At 41.2% G+C, this 19,806-nt stretch overlaps 1 protein-coding gene across 1 annotated transcript in view; it reads right to left on the bottom strand.

The window, feature by feature from the left end:
• Positions 1 to 19,806, bottom strand: part of DLGAP1 (DLG associated protein 1) — a 632,647-nt gene that overhangs the window by 505,572 nt on the left and 107,269 nt on the right. Inside the window, exon 2 of the mRNA XM_034762696.1 lies at positions 10,791 to 10,939. The gene's annotated coding sequence lies outside the window, so the exon portion shown is untranslated. The remainder of the gene's footprint in view (positions 1 to 10,790; positions 10,940 to 19,806) is intronic.

Genomic DNA, 19,806 nt, shown 5'->3' with positions numbered 1-19,806 from the left:
GCCCCTTTAAATATTTTTCCTAGGGGGGAGGGGGAGAGTAAGAAAAAAGGAGGGAAATTCAGGGGGCAGCGCTGGAGCTCCAAGGAGAGAGAGAGGCAGCCTGCAGGCCCTGGAAAAGTGAAGCAGAGAACCTGCCTGAAGCCTGCGAAGGGCAGGGTGGCCGATTGGGGACCCCCAAGGACAGGAGGAGCACTGTGCCAGGGAGGAATTGCTGAGAAGGACAGGCCGGAACTGGAACCAATATCACGGCTGCCCATAGCTGCATGGGGCTGTGAGTACTGGGGCTTGGGACTCTGCATTGGGAACAAGGAGGGAGGCTGTAGCTAGTTAAGTGGGGAGGTTGCTCTGTGTGGCTTTGCAGAGAGCGGCAGAAGAGGGCACTGGAGGGGTTTGTTGGGGAAAGTTCATTGGCTCCGAAGACTACCAGGAGCACCCAAGACTCACCACTCGACTGGAACTTTGCTCAGGACTTCTGAACTCTGCGTGCAGACACGTTGCTCAGTGTCTGCCCTTCCAGACTGTGCTACCACTGGGCCTGTGGGGCCTTGTTTTGGAGGCAACCCTGTTCTGCTGCTCCCCCTATATTTCCCCTTGTTGTATTTCTCCTTTCATCCCTCTGTAAATAAATATCTCCCTGTGTCATATCCATTGTACGATTCCTGTGGGTGTGTGTGTCCACTCTGGTGGGTTTGGAATAGGTGCCCCTGGGGTGGAAGGGATTTCTCCTGCTGCATTCCTGCGCGCGCCTTCTCTTGGCCAGAGCTGCCTGCAGAGCAGACTCCATCTTGGCCACGAGGGTGCTAAAGTTACACTGGTAACAAGTGATCTTGAGTGGACAATTTTTACAGAACTGAATACCAAGTCTGTCTTGGCCAGGCTGGATCTATAAGGATAATTCTACCATGATCCTGTTTGAGCTTGAGGATGACCCTGGGAATCAGGGGTGCTGGTGAGTACACATACAGCAGACCCTTGTCCCATGGCAACAGAAAAGCGTCTGATATTGATCCAAGATTGTGAGCAGCCCTGGAACAGATCCAAGAACATTTCCTGTTCTGCCCAGCTGCAAACAGATCCACCAATGAAAAACCCCTTATGTATGTGTTTAAATTGAAGCATCTGCTCAGACAGTCCACCAGCCCATTTTGAACCCCAGCAAGTGAGATAACCTGGGAGTGACCAAACTCTGAATGCAGAAATTCTGCAACTTGACTACCTCCTGACGGAAACTGTCTCACCTGGTACCCTCTTGCGTGTTTACATAAGACAATGCTGTGATGTTGTCAGCAAGTAGTTGGACAGTTTTGCTCTGAATGTAAAGCAGGAACTGCCAACATGCCTGGAATATTGCATGCAACTCAAATACATTTGTGTGTAACTTGCCCTCGTGGGCAGTCCACAAGCATGGCTGTTGAATCTGTTGCATCCAAAAAAGCCTGCAGAGCTGATTGAGAGGCGAGGCAGCCCTGGGTGATGAGTGATTGCAATTGTTCTCCGGAATCCTTGGGCAGCTTGCTTGCAAAGAGACATTGCCTCCCAGTTAGAAAAGTCATACGTTGTCAACAGGAGTACTATAGTTGGTGATCTGGAGTTGTAATCTTGCTGCAGAATATTTTTCTCTACCAAAAAGTTTGAGCTTTTGGGGATCTTTATTTTTGGGGGTAGCCCTAGCCCAGCCCCGCCAACTCCTCTCATTCATCATGGCCACTACTAATAAGCCAGGTGTGGGATGTAAATAAAACTGCTCAAACCCTTGGGACAGAAGCTGGTATTTATGTTCCATTCATCTGGCCATAGGTGCAATGGAGGAAGGACTTTGCCACAGTGTTTTGGCTGGCTGCATAAGGGCCTCCTTGATAGGCAGGACTACCATTTCTACCACAGCGGGATGGAGAGTGTCAGTCAGCTTGCGGGTATTCTCCATCACTAGCCCCACTTGAATGCCCAAAGAAGCTGCCATTCTCCTGAAGATCTTCTGAAATGCCTTAAAGTCAGAGACACATGGTGAGGAGGATGCATAAGGGGGAGGCAAAGGAGTTAGCGCTCAAGGCTGTTCTTGTGTTACCAAGGCAGGTTGCAGCTCCAAAGCTGAACAGGTAAATCCTGAGCTTGAGATTCCGAAGGCTGATCGGTATCAACCATCACAGTCTCTTGGTACTGGCAGGAGATGGCTCTCTTCTGCGGGGGATCTACTCATATGAGCTATTGGCAATATAGAGCTGGATGCTGGAGGCATCCTATAGGGCAACTAACAGGGCCACTGATAGGGCTGGAACAGTATCGGGGCGGGGCCCCAGGCATGTCTGGCCCAAGCATCCCAATCCCTGGTTAAGCTCTTCTCAAACCCATGCTGATAAGTGTGGGAAGTGGATTGGGAGAAAGCTCTAGACTCTAGTATTGAGATACTCGACAGCCTACCTCAGAGTCTGATGAAGACACAGAGTATTCTGAGATGGTGCGGTACTGGAAAGGGACCTCGGTAACTGAGATCTAGATCTGCAACAGGGATGTGGCACTAGGGAAAGTATAGGCAGCTTCCTAGCCGCCAGTTACATGCAGTGTGGAGGAACTGGTACTGGACCAAAAGAAGTCAAAGGAGGTGGTACCAAGCCCAAAGCTGGTGACCCCAGAATAGAGCATTCCTTTGCAGATGATCTCAGCATCCATGCCGCCGAGCTGAAGCAATAGTGAAGGTGGTACAACAGGCATAACAAGTCCCTGGGCACAGCAAAAGCCTCTGGCATAGTGAGCACGGATATGGTTGGCTGTCCCACAGTGATTTGGGATGACTACTCCACTGCGGCTGAAGAGTTAGCCAGTCTTGCCAGTCCTTGGGAGGACTGATGCATTGATGTCTCAGGTCTCTCTGTATAAGCTAGTACCAGGGAGCAGCAAGCCAAAGGGCTCGCTCTACCATCAGTACCTGAACAATCTTCTGTATAGGAGTCTTGCATTTTGGACTCTAAAGAGCCCAATGCCTCCTCCTTGTGTTTCTGGGGCCAGGACTGTTCTGAAGTCTTGGGCCTCAAAGAAGATAGTCCCACTGACAGGGATCTCCCTCAGCTCCTGTCTGCAGAAAAACTGGGGGAAAGCACTTTGGGAAGGAATCAAAGTACCTCCCTTGGATGACCAGTGGGGTTCCAACTCCAGTCTAAGGGCATCCTCAACCAAACAGTAATGGAGACGTTCCTCCCGCAACTTCCTTCTCCTGGTCTTGATTCCATGACAACTGGGCTAATGGACAAACTGATCTTACACAACCCTCACTCAAGCACTTGAGACAGTGCAACTGAAGATCACTGACTGGCACGGCCACTCTGCAGCCTAAGTAAATCTAAAATCTGAGGACCATGGTAAGGGTCCCCCAGTACTGGGTGAGGCACAATGACCCTCCTGGCTGGAAAATACTACTAAGAAATAAAGTTTGAAATAAAATAAAAAAATAAAGAAAAAAAAGAGGGAATCTAGCGACTAAAAAAAGTACAACTAGGTAAATTGCGTGGATGATATGTTTTTTGTTCACACACCTCTACAGTGTCATGCTCTCAAAGAATAACTATCAGAAATCTTGAATAGCTTGATTAGTGTGGTCCAACTGAGGTCCGTCACAAGGACATTAAAAAAAGCCAATTCTTAAAAAAAAAAAAAAAAAAAAAAATCAACAGCCAACAAATTAATACTCTTTGGGGTGAGGGACTTCCTCTTCTAAGTGCTAAGTAGAATAGGAGATGGGCTTCACATTTCCCAGTTAAACTGTTGCAGCTTGAAAGTAAACACTGAATATCTTCTCGAAACAAGCAAAGAGCACCTGTCTGCACAGTTTTTTCTTAGTGAAATTTTAGAATAAATCCTCCTCATTTATTTCACAGGAAAGGTACTAATTAGATCTATCACATTTTCAAGAAAAGCCATGGGCTACACATCAGTCAGATAGGAAACAAAATCGTTCCAAAAAATATCTTACTTTAATAACGTCTTTAAAATTGCTGGTAAAGTTTGCAAACTCTGTCATTCCATTTACAACCAACGGTTGGCATCACTCATACTGATTTGTTTGTCATATGAAAAAGTTCTGCTCTGCAACTAAAAAGGTACAAACCAAATCTGTAACAACCCTACAGCAAAGAGGAACAGAAATTAAATCCTCATTTTAAGGCTGGCTGGCCAATACCATAATATTGATATTCTAATGGCTGTTACAACATGATGTAAATCTTTCCTAAATTATCTTTTATTCACAAAATGAGCTTCTCATTTTAATTTTTGTTATTCAGACACGTAACACCACTTTGGTACTAAGCTATTAGCATGCTACCTTTTTATAATATCCACTGTCAGACTTGGCAGGTACTGGCCTAAACTTGTTACACATAAAATGAGCATTTTCCCCATTTTTAAATATATACAACTTCATACAGGGAGACTTACAATAAAGGTATTACGTAGTCAAAATGCAGGATTAAAAGACAACTTCTTCCCACACAGCTTTTTCCAAAGCTGAGAAAAATCAGAAAATTTTCTAACAGAGGCAATGTTTCACACCAGATGTCAACCATATATTAAATAAGAGAAATGAAACAACAGAAGACGCACTAAAGGAGTCAAGGAAGTATTTATTTGTTGGAATGTGGTAAATAGGCAATCTTATCTGCTCACTCTTCATATATCATTGTTTCTCTCCTGTATTTTAATTGACACTATTTAAAAATCTCTCAACTACCATAACTTAATTACACATGGCTGTACGTATATCCCCTCCCCTACCCATCCACCCTGGGAATTTCCTACTTGTCTAGATTCACTGACATTGTGTGTTTAATCGTTTTTTTAATGTAAAATAAAAAAGGGACATAAATAATGTTTTGGCTCTGAAATAACAGTTTCTTTATGTGAGACTAATCCATAAGAATAAACTATTCTTAATTTTAGAGAGAGAGAATCAGAACAAACTTTACATGTGACTGCATCTTAAAAAGAACTGCATAATAGCTAACAAGAGGCATTTCTTCAAGCTCTAACTCCTATGCATTCAGATAACCAAAACTAGCAAAACCATCTTGATAGTTTTTTGCTGACTACCACTGATTTGACTATTCCCTTCACACAGGGGGGAAAAAAAGCCATATAAAATGTACTGTTAACAAACTTGAGGCTTGCTAGAAGCAAATATTTTAGAAGGCAGATATTTAACTTTCAAAAGCATTAGAAAAAATATACACATTCAGTCCCTCAGTGGGCCTTAAGACCTGGCCTGCTTAAGTAAGATGACAACTGTCAAGTGCCCATATATTCATGCAGGTAGTTTTTAGGTGTGGTCAAAAGCCTTGTCAACTCCACCTGCTCAAGTTAAGAACATCTGGCATATTTCTTACCTACAACATCATGTTTCTTCAGACATCATTCTTTACAGTTGTGGTGAGGCTGTAACATGATTTTTCATGCCTGCCTCCAAAGTGCTCTGCTCAGACACCACTGCATCTTTTCTCCCGTATGTATTTTGATGGAAGCACTCCTAGCTAAGCATACATGCAAACATCTCCTTCTGTGCACAATTTATTTCTATACATGTCAGAGGGTTAAGATGCATAAACTACTGGCTTCTCTTCTTGAAGTAGTGCAGTTTCAAGCCCTGACATTGAACTTAATCCAAAGCCCACTAAAGCCAACTGGAAGCTTCCCACTGACTTTATTGGGCATTGAGTCAGATCCTGTAACACATCCTCCTGAACTGTTACTTCTTTATTTTTATCATAGTATGTCAACATTGACAGCTAATTGCCTCAGTTTGTGGAAAATCAAATACTGCATCCCATTGAAACTCAGTTTCTTTTTAGAAAACCTGGTGTCAAAATTTCGACAAGGTAACACATAAACCCAACAAGATAAATCCTGGATAAATTTTCTTGCTCAGCATAATTCTCTAGATAGCCTCATCTCAGTGATGGTTGCTATTTTTTAGGATCAGGTTTCATACTCTCCACTGAGAAAATGACCAAAATATTTTAGCTTATTTCGTCGGTGATGATTTTGTGTAGATTTAACTCCTTTTCCTTTAGATTTTGGAGCACAGTACATAGATTGGCATCATATTCTTCCACGACAGCACCAAACATCAATACATCACCCACAATAGCGGAGTCCACAAAGCTCAGCATATATTTCCCTCCCCCCCCCCCCCCCTTTTTTTTTTTTTTGGAACCTCACATCACAGGCTGAATGAATACCAAAGAGTAAGTGAATCTTACGTGCCTATTACGGTATTAAACATGGTTAGAATGAACTTCCTCTGCCCTGTTTTACTTGCTAGTACCTAGATCTAGCCTCCAGAACTGAGAAAATGGGCATCAGCCAATTTACTTGTTATATCTGCAAGTTTAGGCATCAATAGGTAATGTTCTTGCTTGATTGCCTTTCTGAGATCTCATGAATCTATTTACAGTGTCAACTCTGTGGGTAGTTTCTTCATCACCACTAAGAAGTCTAACCGCACTGTCAGATCCACCTGTGATTACTTTATTTTACTTTTTAAACATGATATAGGATCTATAATGAAATCCATTTTAATTTTTTACTCCCCAATAAATTGCACATCTTTGAATTATTTTCATTAGATCATCTAGTATGAAGGTGTTATAAGCATCACATCTGGGATATGCCCACTTTCATTACCAGTTGTGATCACTTTAAGAACTCAGCAGGTGCTCCCATAACCATAGTATCAGAGCCACTCTCAATTATTAATCAGAGCTAGAAATTAAATCCTGAACTCTCAAGTTCCCAGTCCACTGCACTGAACATTAAACTATCCTTCCTACTCTGTTCCTGAATGGCATGCACACTTTGTCCTTGGACATCGGTGTTAGCTCAAAAAACTGTGCTGTTCTTTCCTGCCCAATTCTAGTAATACTTTCCTTTAAATACTCCCCATGATGTAAATTATTTTGAGCAATGTGGCAGCATCCTCATCTATCCCCTTTCATCCTCAGATGTCCCTTCTGGCTCCAGATAATAGCAAACTGACAGCTCTCTCTGACCGCACAACATATACATCTTCTGAACTCAAAAGGTAGGCCTCCCCCACCCTTTTCAAAGAGAACAAAAAAAAAAATCAAATATTTCTCTGCAGCAGAATATTCTGGCCTGTGACTAGATGAAGGTCTTGGTGGTGACGACAATTTTATCCTGGTACTAATTTGATTACTAGGCCCTTACGTTTAGGCCTAAACATGCCTATTGAAATGGACATATTTCCTTCCTTTGCTACCATTACACCTTACTGTGTGCTGATCAGCAGCAGTATTCCCAACTCTTGCAATTTCACCATGAGTTTTATGACCTTTTCTGAAACCTCCATCATCTGGAATCCTGCCATTAGGGGAGTATCTCAGCTTTCATTTAAAAAATGAAAATATGTTTCTAGTCCTCGTGGTTGTGGAGAAAAGCTGAATCATGTGAATCCTGAAGGGTCAAAACCCAAGAGGCAAACAAACAGGATCCAGCATTTATTTTTTAAAAGTTGCATCATTTTTTAATCCAAATTTATTATAGGGGGAGGGGCTGACTCATTATTTTTACTGATTGAGTCTAGCAATACTAGATCAGTGAAGGCAGCTAATGAATATTATGTGGGGCACTACTTATTAACACAAAAGGGGGAAGGTTTTCTCAAAACCTCTCACCATGGCTCTAGCCAAGAAGCAGTTACATGAATCAGAAAGCTGGACACAGACAAGGCATGAATCAGCCTTGGACACAGTGCAGCTTGTGCAATGAGGATGTACACTCACAACTGCACTGTGTCCAAGGCTGCAGTGATGGCAGACAATTACACACCAGTAAATGGAATGTTACTATTGGTATGTTTATATGGCATCTACTCCCTGGCCCCCCTGGCCACTTGCTCCTGGCAGGAGAGGCACATCTCTGGCACAGCCTCAATGCTCCAAAGAGCAGCAATCTAGGAAGCCTAATGCAAACTGTGCAAGGAGGGGGCCCCTGAGGGCAAAGTAGCTACACTTCCTCCTGTTCCCTTGTGAGGCAGTATAGTACCAGTACACCATCTGGCCCAAAATAACCTGTTCAGTAAAATCTGAACAACAAATACATTCAAATAAGTGACAAGCAGAAAGAGACGCTGAACTCTCAAGTATACTATTTGCTATGATGTGTCCACTCAGCTCTATTCATTACCATAGGTCACAACTATTCACACTTTTGGTCATGTCGGGGGGACGGGGAGGGCGTCTCTCCGGGCCTTGGTAGAGGAGAACTCCTTCCCACTCAGCAGTCTGGAATTCCAGCTGGGCTAGGGCTATCTAACTACTGCTCTTTGGAGTGCTTCTCTCTTTCTCTCCCCTTCTCTCTGGTAAAGATTTCTAGTGGACTGAAAATAGTCTGTGGATGCTCTTCCTCTTCAGAATCAGGAGAAAACAAGCTGAAAATATATGCACTCTAAACAAAACAGGCTTACAGTGACACTAGGAGTGTTGACTCCTGGAGATGCAGACCAGCTGCTGTTTTTTTAGCCACTCCCAGTCCAATGCTCTTAGCTTGCACTTCCTCTTATGTGCGCCAACTGGCTTCCAGAAAGGCCCACAGGGTTCAGGTGTTTCATGTGCCCACTGTTAGCCCTTGCCTCCCTGGCCTGGAGCTCCACAGCTTTCTAACTGCCACCTTTCTCCTGCCTCTCCCAAGACCCAGACAAGTAGTATACCCTACCATACAGCATATAACAAAATTCCTACAATTGCACAATAGTGTATACTTATTGTACGTCTAAGAGCGGGGTTTGGGCAGATGCTGCTATTGGTAGAACAGAACAAATAATGAAAATATTTATTAAGAAGATTCCCTGATTAAACCATTCAATGAAAATGTTCATGAATTATTCACCCATCTCTATAAGCCAAGCAAATAATGAGCAAAATATCTGAATAATTTATTTGAATAATATCATAAATTTCATTGAATAAATTATTCAAGATTGTTCAACTACCTCCAGTTATATGCATACAAAAGGTATTATGCCATATTGCAGGTTTCGCCTAGGTATCTTTTATTCTTCATTTGAAAATTTCATATTGTTCATTATGTTCCAAATCTGGGCCACTGCAATTGGATGCATGCATGTATCACTTTTCGGCTAAGATGAAATGAAATCACCCTTGTTTGATGTTTCTGACACTCCTCAGTATTGTATGACTACGACAACAAGTACCTGGCCTCAACAAATCAAAAGCATCACTTTTCTGGGACAAACTGAGTTTCCCACAGACCAAAGAATGAGATTCACAATGAATACAGATTCCTTAATATAGGCTTTACTAATGGCACAATTCTGGAACCCAGGATTGCAGTAAGCAGACGGTCTTTAAAAACAAATACACACATTTTCCTTTTTGATATTCTGTATAATACAAGTTTATGGCAAGCTGTCAGTTGTATTCAGATTTAGCACCTAGAAACTATAGTGATGTATTCCTTAGAAATGCTTAAAATAGATTAGACAGACTGATTACATATTCCTTAAAATTATAGTGAAAGCACTACAGCTTCTCTAAATTGTGCCGCTAAAAATCAGAGTTAGAAGTTATATAAATCTAAGGTTGCTATAAATTGCTTCTTGTTGAAAGTTATATAAAACATTTTGAAATCTGTTATATTCCACCTCTTCTGGATTTTTAAAAAAAATCTCTCTCAGAAGTAGATCTGCTCAGATTTCTTTAAGGGTAAAATTGCATCAGGAGCAACACCGCTGAATGTTAGGTTCCATTCTGCATTTAAAGCAGATGTTCAACATCTTTGTTTCCTATGGGGGAAAAAAGTGTAAATTTGGCGCTTGAGTAAAGCTTGATGGTTTAAAAAAAAAAAAAAAAAAACTGAACTATTTTCAAGCAAATCTCTTAATCAGTTTCCAAATGCTAATAAATTAAAATTACCCTTAAAAGAAGATCACATTCAGGAGTCTCATAACTACTTTGTATTTTTACGCTAGTAGAACTCAACTGTTGGAATTTTAAATATTATACATAGTGAGAATTAGGAGGTCTGTCAGAGGGTAAGACTTTTTTGCTAATTATCAAAATATTGTTAGCATAATTCATTATAAGTGAATCCTTATGTGTTGTGGGTAGCCACCAGAAAATGTGGTTTATGTTGACTACTTCTGTTCATTGATCTGGCAATGCAGAACAGTTTGGGGGTGGGGGGAGGGTGCAAGATTCTTTTTTGTTATACGACTGCAATAACATTCCCAGCATCTGAAAGGTGGGGATTAACTCAATGAAAGGCAATGGGTTCTTCTAATCCAGGACATTCACGTTTCATCTCAGAAGATTTTTGTCAAAGCCACAGCTTCTGTAACAGCTCCTTTGTCAAAGACTTGGATCTCTGTGAAACTGTTCAGATGCCTCAGAACTGGCCAAGTCAAAGTATGATGGTTCCATAGCAGACAGAGATTCAGAAGAGTACATCTCCAACCACTGCTCACCACTCCCTGTTTGCTTACTACTCTATACCTCTTGAAAAACACTGACTAAAACCAACAGCCTTCCATTGCAAGGAGCACATATATGAGGCACGTACCATTTGTCTTCAAGAGCTGTTTTCTATCTAGAAAAGTATCAGAGAGCAGAAACAATCCTTTTTTAGTTAGAATCCTGGAATTAAACAGTCTAATTAACTACTCCTCAGAGTGGGAATTAGGAGGTCTGAATGAGGAAGAAGGGTGGGGGAGAAAAGATGTCAAGCAGAGCTAAAGTACACCGGGGCTCCTGCTGCGGTTAGGTTACCTTTCATGCCGTTTGTACAGAAGCCTTTTTTCAAGCAGCTTGAACTGACGGTTGGGGCACCATTGTCCGTTACTTGTATCCACAAAGATAAATGACAGCTCTTTGAAATCCTGAACAATATGACTCTTGCGATTTCCTAGGAACTTTGTCTGCCAAAGGAATAAAAGAAAAAAGACAAACAAATATAAGTCAATTGAAGAGCTACAGATTTTAGATTAATAAAATCTTATTTGAAACTGTGAAAAGAAGCCCTTGAGATATATATAATTCCTCATTACAGAAGAGTATTTCTTTAGAAGTAATTAAGACTTTCTAATTAACTAGCAAAGCAGGAGACACTTGTGACAGCTGAATGATGCACTTAATTGTACACTTTCATTCCTGGCTGACATTAAGAATCTATTTGACTGTATCTAGGTGTTTATATTGTACACATCATATGGTATCTCATCATTTCATGAACAAAGCCCTTATTTGTTACCCTTACAAATAATAAAAAAAGAAGGTAGGATTCTGAACGAATGATATGGAGATGGAGAGGACAGGTATATCTATGAAGCAATATAAAGATTAGGAATAATGCCTTTCATTGAAAAGGAAGAGAGATTAGCAGGTGCACATCTCTAACTGCAACTAATCTTTGTACAAAGGCGTCTGAAAAACTAGGAAGAGCAAGGTAGCACATACTGTTAGACACCACTGAATGCTGCCAAAAATCATATGGTATAGCCAAGAAAATCCATAAACTGAGTTCAATACACAGCAAAGCAGACAGCAGATAGGGTGGGAAAGCCACAGTGAAACGAGCCAGCTATCCATCATTGACCACCCAAGTTGTTAAAATCAGCAGATGCTGCAAAGCATTTGATTAACTGAAGCTGCACATAAAAAGGGATAGTTTGTCTGTAATAATTCTGTCTTCTAAAGAACAGCCCTCCTTCCCCCTCCAAAAATCATTCCCTCTTTCTCCAATCTATTCATTGCTCAAGCTGTGTTACACATTCCACACGGATAGCAGCTGATTGCAGTGGACAAATTTCTGTCTTTCATACTTCTTTCATTAGTTGGGATATTTCTTCCTTTGCTGATGGCATACTCAACACATTTTAAACAACCATATAATACAGATATTTAGGGTTCTTGTCAGATTTTTTAAAATTGCTAATAATCACTGCAGGAATGGAAGAAACAAAGAGATTTGGATAAATTTTTAGCTGCATCCAGCAACTCAAAGTAATGGGCTTTGATAAAAGAAGACTAATTATAGCATTTAAAATTCTTCCTAATGGCATGGATAATCCATGGCAGTTTCCTGTTCTTGGTCCAATTTAGATAAGAGGACATAAATAGAAACAATGTAAATATGAAAGGAAAGTTAATGAAAACAGACCCAATATCAAGACGCACAAAGAAACTAGCAATACGATTTCCTCACCCATCTCCATGCGCCAGAAAGATTGTAGCCAAAGAAAGCCCTTGCTTCAGGATCTTTAAACTTTGAACTAGTCCAGGCAGAGCTCATGACATTTTCATCCATAACTACAAGAGTTCTCAAATATTTCATAGCATGAACCAAAGATAGGGCCACAAATCACCTCCTTTTCCACACATAATGTCCTTACAGCAACTACAACAGTTGCTTACATGGAAAAATAATATCAGGAAAGTAGTAAATGTGTATTTATCTGTCTTTTATATGACTTATTGGCTTGAAAGAAGAATCAGGACCATATGACCAGCCACCTCTCTGTAAACCACCACCAAGTACTCCACAAACCATAGTTTGAGAACCTCTCCCTACTACATTCTGGGCTGCTTAGTTTTATCCTCATAAGCTCCTTCTCTGATTGATAATCCAAATGCACAATGTATCTATGTTTAAAAAAAAACAAAAAAGACACCTGACATTTCTGGTAAAGGTGTCTTACAGCTACTCTCCTCTCTCCTTCAAAAAATAATAATAATAATTCACCACGTTCACTTTCAATGAAACACATTATTCCTAAACTTTCTATTGCTTCATAGATACACCTGTCCTCTCCATCTCCATATATTTTTGCTCATCCCATAAAAATAAAAGGGAGTTACACAGTTTTCACATACGTGAATTTCTTCTGATCAAATGAGCAAGTGGCCCATTTCCATTTACACCAGAGGAAAAGGTGGAGGTTTTTTTATTTATTGTTTTAATAGCAAACATGGCAGCATTGCGCTATTTTTAAAAGTTTTCTGAATAAACAACCCAAAAATGAAGTTAACAGGAATTTTCAGTCAGTCACAAGTATTTCAGCTCACTGCACATTTCTAGTTGTAAAACTGCCTGGAAGCACATCAGCAAAGTGAACCTGATCAGCAAATATGCTGCTGCTGCGTGTAAAACTTCAGCAAATAAAGTTGAATTTCACTTTGGAGTTTTGTTCTTAACATGAGCTACAGTACCACAAATCATGCACAACAGACCCAAAACAGCAATTCATGAGATACTGCACTTTTCTATGGACATAAGGAGCTTAGTAAAATCCTGGCCCCAAAGTAGTCAATAGAAAAATTCCCAACCTCGCCAATGGGGAAGGATTTCACTCTTTATCTTTAAAAGCAGTCCCCCATGAGATTTCACTCAACATAAAAATATCTTGAGTCAGCATTCCAGTTTCCTCCAACAGATTGGGCCAGATGTAGGGAATACTGATGGGCCAGACTGCGCAAGTCTGCTCTGTGAATGTACAATTGACCCTGCAGGGGTCAGGGGTTCCTTTTGCTTGTCTCTCTGTATAGCAGTTGGGCCTCCTGATCTCCCTGGAGCACAAAGATTGTTCCCTCCATGCACCTTCTGGGGACCAAAAACCCCAAAGGGAAGGGTTTGGCCATGTCACTGCCTTTTCCACGATTCACCCAGCTGATCTGGCCAGTTGTGCTGAGGGAGTATGCTACTGTGAACTGTGGCAGTGAATGTGTGTCCTCTGCATACCAGTTAGCACCAGGAGGAATTTCCTGACACTTAATTCCTCCTGAGAGGGGAGGACTCTGCACAGTTCAGAGCTCCAGGTTCTGCCTAAATGGAACAACAGAGTCTGATCTAATTATTTAAATGACATATGTGACTTTCCTGCCATCAATGGCAGATGCAGCAAGCACTACACCATGATCATAGATGGAATCTGCATTAAAAGGACGCAGAAATAATCAAACCCAAATATACAGCATTACACATCTGCACATAGTATGTACTGTCAGGGCAGCACACACGCTTCCTTAAATCACACAGCTATCCTGAATCACTTCTATTCAGATGTTTGGGAGAATTTAAGGACTTTGGCGAAAAATTCTGAACACACAAAGCAAGCTCCCCAGTCTGAGACAAATGAAAATTAAACTCTGGGTTATACTGCATTTGTCTTTTAATTCTATTCTTGCAGAAAATGTGTTATGAAATTTCCAGTCAAAACACAGCTACAGATTCAAGTTCTATTTTACATACATAATAGAAAAACAATCTATTTGAACTGCATACCATACAACTGTAGTTATTTTTCACTTCTAGATTCTATTTCTCTTGCTAAATCAGTCACTATGAAGATCTTCTGTTAGTCTCAAAGGTGCCACAGGACCCTCTGTTGCTTTTTATGAAGATATGAATCTCCATAATAATAGTAGAACCAGAACACACATCCATATGAACAAAGTCAAAAGTCAATGGGAGGCTGGGTTAATTTTGGGATAAAACAGATTATCTAATCACATAACATTCCATAAAGATCACACAGAAAGCCTACTCTGAGCATATTTGTAACAGCTTGGTTGTAAATAATTTGTTAGTTTATGACTCACAGAGTGGTAAACTTGAAAACTTCGAGGCTGTTCGGCAAATGTTTTAACAAGAGTAAACAGAGGAGAGGCGAGCAACTACCACACACAAATTTATATTTTCAACATTAATGAATGTGATGAAAATACTTGTGCCATGGTATCAGTTTATGCATAGATTTGAGACAGATTCTTTCCTTGGACATGCATATACTCATTCCTTGGACATGCATACTTGTGTAGAGTTGGTGCAAAACACTACCAAATAAGATTGGTAGCATCTTATACCTCTTTACACAGGTGTAACTACACAAGACACAAGGCAGTAGAGAATCAGCCCCCTACTGTATATCTATATTTAAGAACTGCAACACAGTACAATATATCATAACCCACAATAGCACAGCAGCAATTATAGTTGTGAGTTTTAGGGTTAAGTTTCTGTAGTGTTTAAAAGCTCGTTCATAGTATCCACACTTTAAAAATGTGTTTCTGTATTTCTACAGTTCTTTTTTGCCTATATTCTCAAAGCACATCATACCAATTTAAGAGCGGTTTCCAGTGCATTCCATGCTGTGGAGCACAGATTCCACTGTTTACAGCTACTTTGCTAAGAACTTTTGGGGCTCTCTCTCCTCCTAGCAATTAAGGTCCCAAACCTGCAATAGGAAGGAGAGCAGCAGAATATGGACCCTGGACTTTAGAAAAGCAGACTTTGACTCTCTCAGGGAACTGATGGGCAGGATCCCCTGGGAGAACAACATGAGGGGGAAAAGAGTCCAGGCGAGCTGGCTGTATTTTAAAGAATCCTTATTGAGGTTGCAGGAACAAACCATCCCAATGTGTAGAAAGAATAGTAAATATGGCAGGCAACCAGCTTGGTTTAACAGTGAAATCCTTGCTGATCTTAAAAAGAAGCTTACAAGAAGTGTCCAGTTTTGGGCTCCACACTACAAGAAGGATGTGGAAAAATTGGAAAGAGTCCAGCGGAGGCCAACAAAAATGATTAGGGGGCCGGATCACATGACTTATGAGGAGAAGCTGAGGGAACTGGGATTATTTAGTCTGCAAAAGAGAAGAATGAGGGGGCATTTGATAGCTGCTTTCAACTACCTGAAAGGGGGTTCCAAAGAGGATGGATCTAGACTGTTCTCGGTGGCACCAGATGACAGAATAAGGATTAATGGTCTCAAATTGCAGTGGGGGAGGTCTAGGTTGGATATTAGGAAAAACGTTTTCACTAGGAGGGTGGTGAAGCACTGGAATGGGTTACCTAGGGAGGTGGTGGAATCTCCTTCCTTAGAGGTTTTTAAGGTCAGGCTTGACAAAGCCCTTGCTGGGATGATTTAGTTGGGGATTGGTCCTGCTTTGAGCAAGGGGTTGGACTAGATGACCTCCTCTGGTCCCATCCAACCCTGATATTCTAGGATTCTAATAAACTCCATCTGAACAGACCCCTGAGCCTGCATGGAACCTCATTAACTCCAGTGGCGGTTCACTGTTCCAGAGCTCATGACAATATCAGGGCTGAGGCAGCATTTATGAGTTTTATGGCTCATCCAGATAATAGCTGTAGCTGCTCCAGCAATATAATGTCCCTAACACCTAGTTTGGGAATGGTTCAGTAGCGATTCAGAGGAAAGAATACTACCGGCTGAATCACCAACACAATTACCTGAGTTTTCCTTTGAGGTCTCCCATCTAACTAGCAACTAGGCTGGACCCTGCTTAATGCATGAGATTTAGCAAAGTAACAGCCTCAGGTGCTATTTCTGTAGAAAAGCCATAGCAAATTAAACTGGCTGTTTTATATCTGTATTGGAGAGATGTCATTCCAAGAAAACATTAAGCCATACAAATAGGAAACATTTCATTAGTATTTACATACTGAAACTTTCTAAGGTGCAATTTGAGGAGTTCCTAAAAACCTGCAGTTCAATCTACCGCCTTCATAGACTAATCTGAGATTCCCTCTCCACTAAATCTGCAAATTAAAAACACTTTCAGGACGAAGGTCCTGATTAATAGTTTAGAATGCCTACATTCTCTGTTGGATAAAATATTTCTTGTTCAAAACAAATAGTTTTTCTCTGGATGCTGGCAATTTCAGCATCAAGAGAATGAATCACCACTGCTTGCTACTGCCACTCACACTGCAGGCATGTGTAGTCATTCTCTAAGGCATGATTTCTTATCCTCCTCAGTCAGCTGTGAATTACAACAGTGGATGGGCTGTTCTGACGCAAACAGCTCACAGGTTGTTCAATATGCCTGGCAAAAGACCAGTGCGTTTTCACAGACATCAGATTACTTTTTAATGCCACTACCTTTGCTAACTCAACAGAGCTTAATGCCTGTGTGAACACTAAAGGCAACAATCCCTGCATCAGAACTGAAGGAAAGCTTTGTTCTAGCTAAAATATTTATTGTGTCTCACACCCATTAAGCAAAACTACATGCATATGTATATAATGTTTAATCATGTCATAATCATGGCTTTGGTTGCTGGTTATATCAGCTACGAATAACTATCGTATAGCAAAGAGACAATCACTCATTTAAAAGGAAAAGCAAATATTTTGCATTTATTTAGCACCTTTCATCCATGGATTTCAAAACTCTTTACAAACCCTAAATAAGCCTCACAAAACCAATATGAGGTAGGTATCATTAACCTCATTTAATGCGCAAATAAATTGAGCCACAGAGGGTGAAACTGGCCCCAACCGAAGTCAGTATGAATTTACTTGTCAACTTGAGTGAGGCCAGGATTTCACCCAGAGAGTTTAAACTAACTTGACCAAGATCAGACAGCGAGTCAGTAACAAAACCAGGAAGAGAACCAGGGAGTCATAGCACTTAGTCCCTGTCTCTAACCATTCATCAACATTCCCACACTTATGAAATAAGTGTTTTATTATTGCTTAAAATCCTACAAAACATTAAATCATAACATATGAAACCAAACTGGAAAAACCAAGAACACTGAAGATTAACAATGCATCTTTAACTTTGACCATTGGGAAGAAGGAGAGGGGAAAAGCCACAAATGTAAATGAAAGCTAGGGTATGTCTACACTGCAATCAGACACCCAGGGCTGGTCATGCCAGTTGACTCGGGCTTGTGAGGCTCAGCCTGCAGCCTCCCAGAAAGTCAAAACTGCAATTAAACAGCCCTGCATGCAGCCCAAGAGAGCCCAAGTCAGCTGGCAAAGCCAGCCACAGGTGTCTAATTGAAGTGTAGACGTACCCCTAGAGTATAAGCCTTATCTTTGAATCTCCTAGCTTTCACTGGTTTGTGTCAGAACCATCAAGTTATAATTAAAATACTTTTAGGCTCACTTCTCTCTCTTTTTCTCTTAAATAATGCCGCTGAACTGGAGGAATAAGGATGGAGAAATCTTTCTTAACAGAATATGATTTGCTTGTGATCATAAAAGTTCAGAGTTATAGTACATAAATACATTTAAAATCTATTTATAATACTTATGTTATGATCTGTTGAATAAATTATTACCATATATTACACTAAAAATAAAAATGATAATATATTACCCCACAGAACGGGGAGGGAGGAGTGGTTCAGAGGATAGAGCACTGGCCTGGGAGTCAGGAGACCTCTAGCTTTGTCACTGACCTGCTGCATGACCTCGAGCAAGTCTCTTCACCACTCCTTGCCTTGGTTTCCCTTTCTATACAATGGAAATAAGGAGAGGTTATTTACCTGTGCAGGAACTGGAGTTCTTTCAGATGTTATGTCCCATATTGTTTGCATATGCGCATCTTCAATCCGAGATTTTTCTTCAGCAGTGTCCACGGGTCTACACTTGCGTCAGAAATAATCTTCGTCCTCCAGACTGATGGTAAACAGGGAGGGACAGACCTGCTGGTACCCCAGTTCCTTCTTAACTCTGAAGTCCAAAGACAAGGACTCCGAAGCAAAGGGGAAAGGAAGGCAGGTGGTAGAGCACCCATAGGGACATAACATCTCAAACAACGCCAATTACTATACAGGTGAAAAGCCTATCCTTCTTTGAGTATATGTCCCTATGGGTCTCCACTTTGTGAGACTCCAGAGCAGTATTTCAATATGGAGGAAGACGCTAAGGAGATGAATCCATAACAGTTTGGAGGACAGCCTCACCAAAGGCTGCGTTGGATCTGGAAGCACAGATGGAGGCATAGTGCTGAGTGAATGTATGCACTGATGAACAAGTAGCAGCTTTGCAAATCAGCAATGGATACATTCTTGAGCAGGGCTACTGAAGAACTCCTTGAGCTCCTGTAGAATGGCCACCACCCTAGATGGAAGGTGCAACTTGGGTCATTTCATAGCATGCCACACTGGACAGTCTTTGTGCAGATGTCTCTGTCTTGCATGAGCAATAGAGATGAAGACTAGGTGAAAATCTGAAAGGTCAGGTCCTGTCGAGACAGAAAGTGAGGGCCCTTCTCACATCTAGAGCATGTAAGGTAGCCTCTTCCCTGGAGGAAGGAGTGAGATTTGTGTTAAAAGACCAGTAGTTGGATAGCCTGATTGATGTGAACGTCCAAAGTGACTTTCTGCAGGAAGCGAAGTTGAGGGCCGAGAGTCACCTTGTCATGGTAGAACACTGTGTAAAGATGGGTCAGCTATAAGTGTTCCCAGTTCATTTATTTATCTGGCTGAGGTAATGGGTAGGAGGAACACTGTCTTAGAAGGATCAGTGGAGAAGAGAGAGCAACTTCCCATAGGCTCAAAGGGGATAAAATATAAAAGTGAGCCAGGTGAGATCATTGGTCCAGGTGAGATCATAGGTCCACCTGAAATGTACTAAATTTCCTCTTGGTTGCAGGAACATAAATACCAAGAGCCACCCAGAAGTCCACGAGAGAATGCAGGGACTTGTCCTTCGTGTTGCTGAAGAGTTCAGGCCCTTCAAAGGGTATGAACTCTATGGTTATCTACACTTTGAGGAAGACTGCAGCCATAAAGCTTGCTACATAATCACATCGGTGGCTGCAGAGCAACCTGCTGTGTCAAGTGCATCAAGGAACATGCCCGAGCGACAGTCTGATCTTCAGAAATAAGGGCTTGAAATTAGTCCCTTTGGTTCTGTGACAGATAATCAATAAATGGAGAGAATTTTGAGTAGCTGGCGTGATCATATTTTGCTAGTAGGACGTGATAATTTGCAACTCTGAATACTGTAATGTCGCTGAGGAGCAGCTA

The sequence above is a fragment of the Trachemys scripta genome, chromosome 2 (genome assembly GCF_013100865.1).
Source record: "Trachemys scripta elegans isolate TJP31775 chromosome 2, CAS_Tse_1.0, whole genome shotgun sequence".
Lineage (NCBI taxonomy): Eukaryota > Metazoa > Chordata > Testudines > Emydidae > Trachemys > Trachemys scripta.
This window is presented reverse-complemented; position numbering and strand designations above follow the sequence as displayed.